Source organism: Miniopterus natalensis, chromosome 10 (assembly GCF_054644295.1).
Source record: "Miniopterus natalensis isolate mMinNat1 chromosome 10, mMinNat1.hap1, whole genome shotgun sequence".
NCBI classification, from domain to species: Eukaryota; Metazoa; Chordata; class Mammalia; order Chiroptera; family Miniopteridae; genus Miniopterus; species Miniopterus natalensis.
Genome location: NC_142090.1, coordinates 36,218,420 through 36,232,835, shown reverse-complemented (window position 1 = coordinate 36,232,835; position 14,416 = coordinate 36,218,420). Strand labels below are relative to the sequence as shown.

The 14,416-nt window shown below is 41.4% G+C and overlaps 1 protein-coding gene across 4 annotated transcripts in view; it reads right to left on the bottom strand.

Moving 5' to 3' along the window:
* GLI3 (GLI family zinc finger 3) overlaps nt 1–13,699 on the bottom strand; it is a 310,853-nt gene extending 297,154 nt beyond the window's left edge. For all 4 annotated transcript variants that reach the window (XM_016213240.2, XM_016213241.2, XM_087821074.1 and 1 more), the window contains exon 1: nt 13,151–13,699. The gene's annotated coding sequence lies outside the window, so the exon portion shown is untranslated. The remainder of the gene's footprint in view (nt 1–13,150) is intronic.
* Nucleotides 13,700–14,416: the final 717 nt, after the last annotated feature.

The following is a 14,416-nucleotide window of genomic DNA, read 5'->3' as shown; positions in this document are numbered from 1 at the left end:
GTGTGAAACCCAAGTGTCACATTATTCTTTTAAGCCACATCTACAAATGTCTCTTCAGGTGGCCGAATTTTATAGGAAGGCACATTAGGACAACTTTCCAAGCAGGGGAAGGTTTTCAATTAATTAGATGTGTTAAAGAACATGCAACAATTTCTCAAATCCAAGCCCTACTCAAATTTCAGAGGATAATTTGGGTCAAAAAGCCAGTGATTTTTGCTTCCCCTCACTGAAATACCTGAATTGCAATATGCCTCTTAATCCTAATTTATTAGGTAAATCATAGTCTTTAAGCTTTCTTAAAACATCAGACCATTTCAATTCATTTTAGTTATATTTTTTAAACAAAGGTAACAGAACAACACACTCTCGATCCCACAGAAAGTCAAAAGACTGCCAACAGAAAAGACTGGAACCACTTAAGAAATATTAAAACTCAGCTAAAGGCAAGTTCAGTTAGTCGGCCTTTTTCACTGGCTTCATTCATGTGATAAATCACCCTAACTCATCATTCATCAACTTTCACTCAACTTGATGTCAAGTTCTTTTTTTTGCAGTCACGATCTACACCTACAAAGAATACAAGAAAAGATGACGGGTACCCTCTCTAGAATGTTTTCTTCCAGCTACCTAGATTGTAACACTCATGGTGGGCATTTCTTCAGTTGAGTCATCTGCTTCTTTTCTACATTTAGCAGACAACGCCACCATGGTCGATCAAAACTATTAGTGAAATAAAATAAGCAACTGCTTAACCAATGAAAAGAGTTAAAATACCAGATGAAATATTTTAGTAATCCTTAACTCAGATTTGCAAGGGAACTGCAAATTCTTTATTGTACAAGAAATTTGGAATTCAAGTAACCAGAAAAGTTTAAAACCTAGAGGCCGCATAGCACTGTAGCACCAGCTTTTCCACTAACTCCATTTCTTTTCCTTGATTATCCAGTGTCATTCACTGTAAAACACACAAGTTATTTAAGAATAGCATTTCTGGAATAAAAAAAGGAAAAAAAGCAGCACGAAGTTAAATTTACATATCAACTGTAAGATCCACTGCAAATTCAGAAATAGCCCTCAAAAAGCCCTGTCAAAGTACAACAGTGTGAAGGAGCTCAGAATTTCCTTTCACAGGGCTGCCACCCTGCACAAGTCCAGGGTGAGGCCTTGTTACTGGCTACCTGAATGGAGTTGTTCAGTGCCTGTTTTTTCATGTCACATGACAGAATCACACAGTGGGACTTAACCTTGGGAATAAGGGATGCAGTCCTCTTTAAGAATATGTTAAAAGTTATGGATCCTCTTCCTACAAGAATATCCTTAAACACAAAAGTGTACACTTCATTTCAGAGGGAACATGGACCCTCCAAACTTTTCCATAAATCCAGATAAAGAACCCTTGAAGGATAAAATTTTCAATGGCCCCTTCTAGCTCTAACAAATTCTTTAATTTTTTAACACTCCCCCCAAATGGATTTAAATATCATCTTTAAAGTATTCCACAAGAACAATTCATCTGCAGCCATAGCACTGTTTCTTTGAGTATATAAAAGCCACTTGAATCTGCCCTGCTGTAATGCTTGTGAAACATTCAGATTTCCAGGTCCAATCCCTGATATCTCAGAGTGGCACCAGGGAACCTGCATTGTAACCAGCACTAGTGATTATGAGGCTCACTAAAGCTTGCAGACAACTGCTCTACACATTTTTGTTCACTGCTATGTACCCAGTGCAATAGGTACCCATTGAAGTCTTGGCTGACTGGGTAAACTAAAGAATGAACTGCACCCCAACTGAATTCCAACAGCCTGCATGAGTCTAGCCCAACACCCATCACAAGGATGAACTCTTCATCTGGAATCTTTGCTGAAAGTCCATCCTCCCCCCTCCAGACAGTAAGCTCCATGAAGACAAGCCCTTGGGCTATCTTCCTAGCACCTCATACCCCTGAGAATGTGTACTGAGTTAATAAAAGATCTAGTGATGACCCCATGACCTAGATGGTTCTGCAGTGTCTTGAGTCTTAAATGCCACTGGTTTAACTACATATCTTTTATCTAGTGTTTCTTTGAGAACTGGCAAATTACATAAAAACTAAAAATTTTAACAAGAATATTAATTAATCAAAACACTCTATTCTCAATCATTTTGGATAAACAGGCATTTATTATAATTTTTTCTCTCAAAACACACAGTTTTATTGGTTGAATATGAATGGAGTTTACTAAATTCAAACAAAAACAAGCCAATGGACCAGAAAAACCCATGAAGAGATAGGATTCCTGATAAGAAGTCAGCCTCTTCCTTAGTAGACAGAGCTAATTAGTAGACAGTGAGGAGACAAGTCATCAAAAGTTCCTTGACAAATTTGGTTTTTGGATTTGTTGGTTTTTACCCCAAGCAAAGGCCTTCATTGTAACAAAGCAATAAACCCTCCAAATACTCATCACCACAGAGAGGGGCTCAAGTGAGAAGAGGTAAAGCCCCAGGCACTGACTGAAATCACGCTAATTAACGGTCCCAGAGAATACTAATTCCTATCCTCCACCCCTCCTTTGAAATAGATTTTTTAAAAACAGGCCCCTTAGTCACTCAAGAGTCTACCTTCTTCTATTTTGATGACTTATTTTTTATCTCATTAGTAACTAATTATTTAAAAGTGTGGCTTGTGTTTCAAACAAGGCTATAAAAATGGCAACTTGCCAAGGCAGACATCTGCTTCCTGTATATCCCTATAAATTTTATCAGTTTATTTTACTGACAAAAATCACAACTTTGTCCCTGTCAGTTACAAAGGAGAAAGTTTTAACATTCGAGACTCTCACACCTCATCAACACTCTGCACCAAAAGTTAGTGAGCAGAAAAGAGAATCTGCGTATAGCTGTGGTGGTGTTTTTTGTGTTTTTTTCATAGAATTACTAAGCCAAGTTGAGAAACTAAGTCCTGAGTTGATACACAAAAGCCTGAGGTATAGAAGTGGCCTGTAAAAATTCCTGATGAAATCCTAAAACATACATAATTGGGAAAATAGCCCACAGTACTACTTTTAAAACCTGGAATTTCCTAAACAATAAAGTACAACTTATTTAGAACATGATGATGAAGGAAAACATTTGTTCTGCTTCACTTCAAAGATTTTCCTGAGGGAAACCCAAAAGTTTTTTAGATGTGAATGAAATGAGACCTTTTTCTAATCATGTTTCCTTTTCTTACAACTCCACACTCTTCTCCTTCAACTCCTTTCACCACTGAAACATTACATGAAAGATTTGCTGGCATGCTCCTTGACTTTTTATGCTGCTGGGGGGGGGGGGGGGGGGCTGTAGCTAATAGTTGGGTCCCAAAAGCTCCAGAATTAAAAAAACAAGAAACTGCAACTAAGGAAAACTGTGCTGACAGTGTATGCCTGCTAAAGCCTCGAGTCTCATAGGTAAATGAAAGGATCAAGAGTCCTTACAGAAAGCAGCCGTGGCTTTTCCCCACTCAGCTTTCCCAGTACCTTTTGTAATTTCCTTAAGGCCTAAACCCTGGGCACAGTGAATTCCAAAGCCAATTTTAAATCCTATCCCTCTCCCATTAGCAACCTGCCCGCAGGTGGGTCTTTTCTGTCTAAATTATAAATCTGAACTTGCTTCACCCGCCTGCAAAATAAGGCATCTAAAGCCATCGGGTGCCACTCAGCAGCAACATTTACCAAATTCGAGAATTCTTGTAGGGACCTTTCACACAAAAAGCCTAACGTGGCACCCTCTCTTTAGAGTCGCCACTATGGCTGCAATGGGAAGAAAAAAGAAAACACCCCCGCACAGAAACTTTTATCTTTGCAAATAAGTCAGTTTGGCACCATGATTTTTCTTAAGCTATGGGGCTGGGTCGTTTCATCTGAGCGCTGGCCCTCAGCGTGTCCACGCCCGCTCCCTGCACGTGCTGTCCCTCATCCGGTTCCAGCGTCGGGTCCTCACACCCTGACCACTTCCCCGCCACCGCTGCGTGCCCTCCGGGTCTCGCGGTCGTGGTCCGGGCTAGGCGTCCAGGCCGCAGGGTCCTGAAGCTCCGAGTCGCCGCGTCTCTGTGCCTTTCCAGGCCGTGGGCAAGCACCCGCAGCGGCGTAGGCCCCTCGCCCAGCGCAGCGAGCACGGGTCTGACTCCTCTGAAACTGCTGGGTGTCGGGGCCCCGCGGGCGCTCCCAGCATTCCCGCAGCGGTCTTCCCGAAATTGCAAATCCCAGCAGAACAATCGGAACCCCGCAGGGCCTCTGGGGCCAAAGAAACGCCCCTTAGCACTTTCATCACGCTGGTAGTCGACTCTACGGGGATATTCTAATTAGGGCCCGGCAGCATTTCCAACGGACAGTTATCCGTGGAAGCTCTGCTTTCATTCGTACGGCTGTTTACCAGCTGAATAAGGAGGTGCAACTTCCCAAATACTTTGCAATGCAGCAACACCCAGTCCTGCGAGCTGCACTACAAGAAAACACTGGGAGCCCTGGAAGTCTTCAGGAAACCAGCGGGTGCGTGCTTCCCTCACTAAACTTATAACTCATCGTCCACTAACCAGGCTCCCAAATACTTTCTTCATTAGCTGCCCTAAGTAGATTCAGGTGTTATGAATGGGTAAGGCACAGACACATCCCATTGCCTCTCAGGGAGGGAGGCCCTCAGCGGAGTTTCAAAGTTCAACCTTAATCATGAGGTTTTTGGTAGTAAACAGAAAGAATGAAAAAATCAAAATTCTGGAAACGTACAGAAATCAGACTTTCCCCTTGCAGGTCTCTGCAGTGAAACTTGGGATCACATGGAAGCAGGATTTCTTTATCCTGCTTTAAAATTTTAAGAGAAAGCATCAGTACTAGAACCAACATTTAAAATAAATGTTTGAACTGTATTAAACGACTACCTAATCTAAGGTGGATGAAACCGTGATTATAAATGATAATTCATCCTTTGTGAACAGCAGACTACTTAATTTATTTCCCTAATCTAGTTGGTTTATTTTTAAGTTGCCTGAATTTGGGCAAAATCTGTTTGATTTTTTTCTTAATGTATTTAAAGATTTAAAACAACTATGTTAAAAGTCTGATTAGTGGTAACCTGATCAGTTTCTGATAGGTTAAAACAGCTACTGCGAATGAGGGATCCGAAAATGAAGGCATTCGGGTAAGCAGAGCAGAGCTTTTAACAGCAGTGATTAAGCCTTAAGAAATTATTCTGTGCAATTTAGGGAACTGTTGTTGCTCAAGTGGAATAAGGCCTTCCTTGAAAGAAATTACTTTTCCTTACGTGGCTGTACGTTTATAAGCTGAATGTATTAACACTTTAAAAATCCAGAAGGCATCAGCCTGTGAAAGGATTTGAGGGGCCTCCTCTGTATCACTGAGGAATGACATTTCTCTCATAGTTTATTACTACAGATTTGCTGCTACTTTAGGATACTGCTCTTGGAGAAACCATTCAGGTAAAATTTCTATTAGACAGTTATACCTTCCTATAGCATTAAGACTCAGTTCTTTGAAGAGAGAATTTTTTTAAAAAATCAAAAAGCACAAAATGTTGATTTTAACTTTTGATTAATTCTGAAAGTGAGAAATAGTCTGAGTTTCAATGAACAAAATTTAGGGAATTTAAAACATTTCCGTGGATTTCATACATTTATGTAGTTAATCTTTTATAGCTGTCTAGTGTGGTTGATGTTTCCTTCTGCTCAAAATATATTTCTGAACTGAAAATCAATTAGATATGCATAAGATCTGTAACACACCAACAGTTCCTAAGATTCTAAGGCTTCCTCTCCCTTCCCTATCTGTATTGCCTTTCATTTCTGAAGGAAATGAAGCTCAACATCCTAAGTTCTTAATGAAATCGTAATCGCTTTTTAACTGCAGTATTTTTTAAAGTACAATTATTTTCCTTTACATATGATTTTTTTTCCATAATCAGGAAAGCCTAAAGCCTTACTTGCAAATAAGAAAGTCACTATTTTGTTCAAGTGGTCTTTGGTAGCCTAATGAGTTCCCCAAATCTGTTACATTTTGTTTTCAATCTTTCCTACATTCTGAAGCTCTTAATCTCTGATAAGCAGTATTCACAATCGATACCCAAATGGAATTACTTGAAGGGGAAATAATTACCTGGTTATGGGTTAAGTGAATTTGGTTTTAGTAAATTAACTACATCAAAACTTTTAAGAAACCCATATATTGAACTTCTACCACTGAAAAGCATATTTGACATGAAGTAATCGTCGTTATTACAATTAAAATGGAAAATTACATTTGTATGCCAGTTTTAGTTTTCTGCTATGTGTAATTAAAAAAGATTATCAGCTACTCTCTCTCTGCTGCCAATATTACTTTATGAGAAACATTTGGAGGGAGTATAAGGTCTCTATTTAATAGTTGTTACCATTTCTGAGTTTTGCTAAACTGTAAAACACCAGTCCAGTGTACTTTGGTTAGGCTTAACAGGAAGCACCATGCACAGCAGGTGCCATTAACAAATGAACAATAACATGGAGCAAGCTGGCATCCCTACTTTCTTAAGGTTTACTGGAGACAATCCTCAGACAGAAAATTAGATCTACGTCAGTTATCACTCTATAGACCAGCTATGCTCATGAAAATTGTGTTTCCTTTAAACTCACAAAAATCACAAAAACATCATGAATGATCAGAGGTGTCCCTTGTCTCATTTCACTGAGTTTTACAGGAATTAAAAGTTTTCGCACATTTTCAGAAGGGAAAAAAACTAAAATTAAAAATTATTCATATAGAATTTCGTAACTTTTGGTTCCTAGAATCATGTTCTTCTTTACAATCAAGCTTAAGGGGGTAAAGTGAATATTCTATGAATAGTAATTTAATTTTAAACCATGACAAATATTAGACCAGTACTTACTGGGTATTAAAATCAACTAAAGATATCCCAATGATATTAATATATTATTTTGTGAAGTACTAGTCATCATACTTTATCCTCCCAACTTTTAAACTTGTGATTCTTTAACCTTAGTTGCAAATTAAAAAGCAAATTTTCAAAATTTAAAAATTTTAAATCAAGTCTTATTCAGTGAAAAATTACTTCCAGGTCCACTAAGCCTATAAACTTTGCTTACTCAAAGACAGAATTCTTCAGCTTCCTTTTTTCACCCCTCCCCCAATCCTGCACAAAAATGCCAATGTAAACTATACCAAACTGCACACCCTCCCAATGAAACACTTTGGCATGCAATTTCATTTGAACAGCCAGAAGCTCAAACAGCAGATGTTGTCCTGAAGTGGCGTGGCCTGGTCCACACTTCTGGCCACTCCATTCAGGTTTCCATATATTTTAGTTCATTAAGACTTCATGCTTAAGCTGCTCGCTGAGGTTTCTCTACACACAGATAATTCTCTTTTTTTGTTTGTTTGTTTTTTTGTAGGGTTTTTTTTTTTTACAGATAACTCTCTTGAAACTAAATTATTCTTTTTAAAAATATCACAAAATGAAGTCAATAATAGGGTTAACTGCCACATTCCTTCACTACTGCAATTTGAAAGTTATCGTTTATCTAAATTGTGAGTTTTCCATCTCTTTTTGTAAAAATGAATAGTTTATCATGTAAAGCACTCTGGAATATCGTTAGGTGTTTTATGTAATCTTCAAAAAAAGTCAAAGTAGCTAATGCTAAAAATTTCCACATGAAAATTAGCAAATAAGATGTCACAATGCATTCTGAAGATATTTCAGTAAACAGATTTAATAAAATTACACTTATCTCCCATTATTTACTTTAATTTGTGGCATAAAAATTATTCAAATATACAGTCAAATGCTTATGTTTAAAACACTCCTCCTCTCTCTCTCTCACAGAGACACACACACACATAGTGTCACCCACCCTGTCCCCCAAAAAAGAAAAGAACCACTAGCTGTTTCAAGCCAGCAATCAATCCAATTTACTGCAGGTACAATTTATATGTACAGTCCATGCCACGACAAAATCACAGTGTGATGCCAACAGGGCCCTTAAGAAAGTTTTCCCCTAAATCTCTGGAAAGGAGCTTTAAAAGAAAGCAAGGATTACAGTCAGCTAGAAGGTAGGGAGGGGACTTACCTCAAACCCAGCCAAGCGGAAATCAGAGCAGTAATTCTACAAGTCAACAGAGTACACTTTCAAAGCTATAATAGTGTGAAGAAGTGCTGGGCAGCATGGCCTGAAGGCAGCACTAATACACTGATGACTAATGGCTGGGCTGGGGCAGACAATGAATTTGGGGATTGAAAACTAACAGAAACCATGCAGTATTTGACAAATGGGCTTTCACAATTTCATTCATTGAATAACCTTTAAGCACAAAATTGGCTCCAGTTCTCTTGGGAATTACATGGCATGTTGTTGGACGATGATGTAAGTATTTTCTTTTTTTAATTATGACTCCTATGCAAAATGTAAAAGCACCATATATAAGGACACAACTATACCTACTACAGATGAAGGTGTGGAGCTCAATACAATATTGCCTTTCAGGAGGTGCTGAAATGTTCCAATGCCACCTTATTAACTATGTATTGGCTTGTTCATTCACTTTCTTTAGAGAGCCATAGATTTTCTGAAACATTTTGTCCCGCTGAAATATACACACACAGAACAAAAATACTTTCACATTAAAAAATAATAATTAAAAGTGATTATGAGTAGCAAAAAAATGTGGCACTAAAATATGGTGCGTTCATAATTATAAGTGGAAAAAGGCTAATTTTAAGGGGCTAGGAAAAGGTAAAGCACCTTAAGACAACTGCAGCCCCATGTAACATTTGCAATGAAATGCACTTACAAATATATTTAACATCTAATTTCTTTCAAACAGCTCCCCTCCCTCATCCCAGTGTAACTAGCCCTTCAATTTAAAAATAATAATTTCAGCAATTTTTAAAGAAAGAATGAAATATTTCAAGTGTCTCTAAATTAACAAGCACCACTTACTCCAGACAGCATTGCCTTTAGCAGCTCCTAAAAACTTAAGAAACGGATCTTAAAACAGGAAGCTTAGTGAGCTCATAAAACTGTTGTTGGAGCCAGGAACACATAGCATATTTAATCTGCAAACTGTGAGAGTCTACAGTGATTTCAGCAAGATCTGAGGGATGCCCTTAAGGTTTGCTGGGATCTGGGATTAGGGGTTTGATAAGAACCTCTGCTGCCCATGGACATGTTTTTCTTCTGCAGTTAAACACAAATGCATAGAGACACTTGACTGCTGCTTGGCGTTACTGCTCAAGTTATATAAAAGCTTGCAGCTCTTTTGCTGTCAATATATCAAAGTTTTTTAAAAAATCATCAAAGTGTGAAATTTCATTTAAAGTCTTCACCGGTCTACAGCTCTATTTCACAGGCCCATCAAATAAGAGTAAAGATGAAAAATACACTGAAAGTACTTGAAAAAGTTTGCAGCAATGCCCCTGCCCTGTTGTTGTTTATTCTGTCTCCGTCTCTTTGCTTTGAAACTAGAACAAATCAATTTTCATCTAGAAAAATGACAACATGAAGTGAAGGGCAGCAACTTCTACTCGACTTTAATTAAAAGACAACCTGAAGGGAATCTTTTGCTTAATAAATTAAATACAGACACATTTCCTCTATATCATTTCGGCATTTTAATTACTTCTTGTATATAACTCGGCAGAAAAATTTTTGACCCTTCCAAAACGAATCAGATTGACTATAGAATATAAGTGCCAGCAAAACTAAAACCTCCTTCAAAGAATTCTTTAGCTGGGGATTTACGACAGTTGCATAAAGAAGAAAAATCTGACTTTTAAGATAATCTACTATAGTCTAAAAGCATTAACATTCCATTACTAAGGTTTTCTTGAGGATTTCATGACTCATTGATTCACTTTTCCTTCAAGACTGTTTCTTCCTAGAACATTACTATCCATATAAGTGAGTGCATGGAACAATGATCACTAAATTGTTTCCTTTCATAAACTCCCAAACCCTATCCTCAAAAAAGGGGGAAAGGAGAATCTTAGTGAGTAGGATACCTTACAGAGAAGAAAGGACCACTAACTGGCTAAGCACAGAAGTCTGAAACTCTTACAGCATGCAGATGATTAAGAAAACTGGTCTAGAAACAAAGGAAAGTTCAACTTTTAGGCTTGGGCATCAAATTGATAAATTAATAACTCTTTCATTAAATAAGTAATGAAATAACTCAACAGAGCCATTTTTCATCAGTACTTATTTTCTCATGTCTGTGTGTAGTTCTCTGCAAACCAGACATCCAATAAAATGTGTTTATACCAGAGTTCATCAAGGAATACAAACACGTTAAAGGTACAAGGAATTAGTAGGTATCCAAGTTGGACCTACTAACCTATTAATAATAATATAACCTATACCTTTTAAAGTGTTTCACAAGACACCTCTCACATTTATTCGACTCATTAAGGCATCTTAAGCCAAAGCTTCCCTAGGCTGACTTTAAGAATTACATACCCTGAAAGGATCTCCCCTTAGGCAGGGAGTTTTTAATTAAATAGCTTTTAGTATAATATAAATTCTCTTCTCTCTGTAAGTATGCTGTTACAACTAATTTATATATTATTTCATGTTTGTTTTAGGTATGACTATAGTCTAACTGGCCAAAGTGTTTGTGTACCAGGTTGTTAAGACCAATATTTCCTAATATAAACAAATTATTTCGGTACTTCACACAGTTTACATTAAGACCAATCACCACTGCCTTAACATATCCCCACAACTGAAATACTATTATGCTTTAGAAAAAAATGAAGAGATTTTTAGGTTATTTCACTACTTTAAAACATAGCATTTTCCTCTTTCAAAATAATCTTGACACATGTAATTAAGAAACTGTCAGACTATTATTAATTTTTAATTTAAAACCTAAATGAAATAATTACAGGAATCAATCAATAAAGCACCTATTTAAATTACAGAGCAATTACATAAATACTCAAAATTAATACTTTAGGCCAATTCTTCACAATTTCAGTCTATTATATGCTAAGACATCAAACAACACAATAAGCATAACATGGAAAGGATGAATAGTCCCTGCCTTAAATAGGCTGAAATGAAATCATTTCAGTTGGCCAAGGCAACCCCCCCCCACCAGCCATGCCCAACCCACTCAAGCTGCAACCCTTTTTAAAAGTTAATTTATTTCCACCAGACACATATCTCAGGGATCTAAAGATCGCCTCATCCAAATTCTGTAAAAAACTCCATGTGGGGGAAAAGCCTAATTATTGTGAATTTCCAGCAAAGTGCTCTGGAAAGACTAACTGGGGAGGAGGAGGAAAGAAAAAGGAAAGCAGAAGGTATTTTTTAGAACTAATAATACTAGTCGGGCTAATGGCACTGCCTTTGCACAGTGGCCAGCCCTCCATCCCTCTGCGAGGGACCAAAGTTTTGCCACCACAAAATATGCTTCTTGGGATATTGATTTTTTAAGTTGGTTATAAAGAAATTAAAGGCTCATAAAAAACCTTTGGCTCTCCAACTTGCGTGCCTAAAGGAATACAGATAGAAAACCTGCTTAAAGGATGGGAGCATCACCATAGCATCATAACATAAATTAAATGTGGCAGACAGGGACAAATACAGCAGCGCCTGTTTTTTGGATATCCCTCTATGTCCAACTGTTTCTGGGTGGCCCAGCAAGAATTTATTTACCACATGTTTGCTCTTTCTCATTTACCTGTAAATTGCCTGCTTTCCCTTTGAAATCCCAGACGCCTGCCTCCCTCTCCTTTGACCAGAATGGCATATAAACCTCAACTGCCCAATGCCTCCTTGGGTCTCATATCTTATGGCACCCCTGCATATACATCTGTAATAAATTTGGACACATTTTCTCCTGTTAATGTGTCTCATGTTAATTTGATCATTAGCCCAGCTAGAAGAACTTAGAAGGTGGAAGGAAAAATTATTTTGTCTCCAAACCTCTGACTAAAGGGGCTCTTTTACTTGGAGATGTGGACAGTCCATCATTTCAAAACTGAAATGGCAGCTGGAAAATGTGGAACAGCTGGCAAAGAGCTGGGAGAAAATGTTTTACATAAATACATGTACATATAAACTGGCAGAGGGCCATGAGCACTGTACCCAAAGCCAGAATCTATTGGGCACTGCACACCAGGGAGATGTGAAGTTGAAGAATGCCTCCTTAAGCCGTTTTATACAAGGGGTCAGCAAGGGAAACCTGAGTCCAGCCTCTCTAGGGCATCTCCTGAAGCAGGTGCAATCAGGAAGAGGAGCACAAAGTTCAGGGAAGGATAAAAGGTCCGGGTGTGCAGTGGTGCTTTGACATCTGGCAATCTGCTTAAAAGTCGCTTCACAAAGTCTCCAAGTTTGGGGTATTTACTCTCTTCACCACCTCCCGCCCATTTCCCCACCTAACTCAAGAAAGTAACTGTCCCCTGCAGAATGGTTCATACACAACTGTGAAAATGCGGTCTCTTAAGTGAATATCGCAGGGGCCACGGTTATTTACACCCCAGCACTCACTCCCCGCAGCTTCTAACGCTTTTAGTTCTGTTTTCTTTCTTTTTGTGTGTTTGTGATGTTCCTGAAAAGGAAAAGAAGTGAAAGGATTCCAAATCATACACAGATGGTACAACTTTCACTTTTCCTCTATTACAACAGAGGCGCGCCTCTTTCAGGGACCACACCGCTCCCCCGCCCTCGGAAAGAAGGCGCAGGCTAGAGGAAGCCCGGCAGCCGCAAGCCTGGCGCGGACCCGCCGGCTGCCCGCTGCGCCAGGCACCCGAGGACGAAACAGTGCGCAAGCAGGCGCCCGAGCTTTGGGGTCTAACTTAGTTCTCTTTCACCCTTTAGATGGGGAGTGGGGGTGAGGTGCGCCATCGCCACTGCAGTAAACTTCGTCCCCCTCTGGGATGTGCAATTCTCCAGTCCGTCTCCGGATAGCCGAGGAAAGGCAGCTTCAAGGAGGAGGAAGCGAATGAAAGCCTTGCTCTGACGCCTTACCATTGCTCTGTAAAGCTGAGCGCCTTTGACAGCCATTTTCACTTCCTCCCGTTCCCCCAATTGGAGACCCTCTCTTGGCCCTGGAAGCGCCGGCGCGGCTGCAGGAGCTGGCTACCCAGTACGGGGCCCTCGAAACAAAGAACTTCGGGCGGGACGTACCTGCGGCAACAGCGGCGGCGGCGGCTGTCAAGTCCCCTAACTTCCCATAGACCCGCGTCCCGGACGCAGGAGGGCGGCTCCAGGCTCCGCGAGGCGCGAACCACTAAGGCTACAGCGAGCGGCGAGGCTGGGAGCAGAGTGCGGACCGCCCGCAAGTGCGGCGGGGGCGGCCGGGGGAGGACGAGTCAGGGAGGTGAGTGTGCGCGACCGCGAGTGTGCGAGCGCGCCCGTGGAGCTGCCCCTGCCCGTTCCCTCCTGTTCGTGCAGCTCCAGCGTCCGTTTCAGGGATCGTGTAATCCGATCCCTCTGACTCATAGGCCCTGAGTGACAGTTCTGATTTGGTTAACCCACGGGAAGGAGGGAAAAGAGAAAGAAAGCCCCCACTGTATGCCTCTCCCGGCATCCAATCGACTTTCTCGAAGAAGGTCCCATCCAGTCCAGGAGACACCGGCTGGGGAAGGAGCCCCCAGCCCCGGCCCAGGGCAGCCCACTCTACTTAGGCCGTGGAAAAGTTGTCTCTTGGTTCTGCGCGCCCCTCCCAGGAGTTCCCTCCTTCCCTTCTCTCCTCTTCCTCCTCCTCCAACCCGTGCTCCTCCTCCCCCAAGTTTTAACAGATGTTGCGGGACTCTCCCCTCACCCTCGCACTCCTTTTTCCTCCGCCCAAACCCCCGCCCCGTCCCTTTCTTTCTGCCACTCTCTAGCGGGAGGAGCAGCTGGACGCCTGCCGCCGCAGGAGGCGAAGTTTGGAAAACTTAAGAGTGCAGCTCGCCTTACTTTTGCTTTCTCGCTCCTTCCAGGCCGTGCCTTGTCCCCTCACCCGGAGTGGGTTCCTACTACGATGCGGGCGGCACGGCGCCGGTCGAGGGTTGGGGAGAGCCAGGGCGCCCCGAGCCACGCGCGCGCTCCTTCTCCCCTCCGCCTCCCCCGCCTTTCTCCAGTCCTCGCACAGACACATTCAGGCCTGCTCCTCCTCTTCCCCCTCCTTGACCCCGCGCCCGCTCGGCGCGCCGAGGCCCCACCCACTGGGCTAGGGGAAGGGGCCCGGGCCTGATGTCAAGGCCGCCCTCCCAGCCTTTGCTCAAGGGATCCCCTGGAAGCACTCGCCGGCCTCCACCTCAGCACCCCGCGCAAGGGGGGGGGGGGGGGCGCGAAAGGGGGGGAGCTTCCTGCCTGCTCTCTTTGCCTCACACCCCGCCTCTAAGCTCCCCTTTCTTTTGCGCACAGTTTGTGCCCCATTTATTCTTTTAAAGCCTCCCTAAACACACC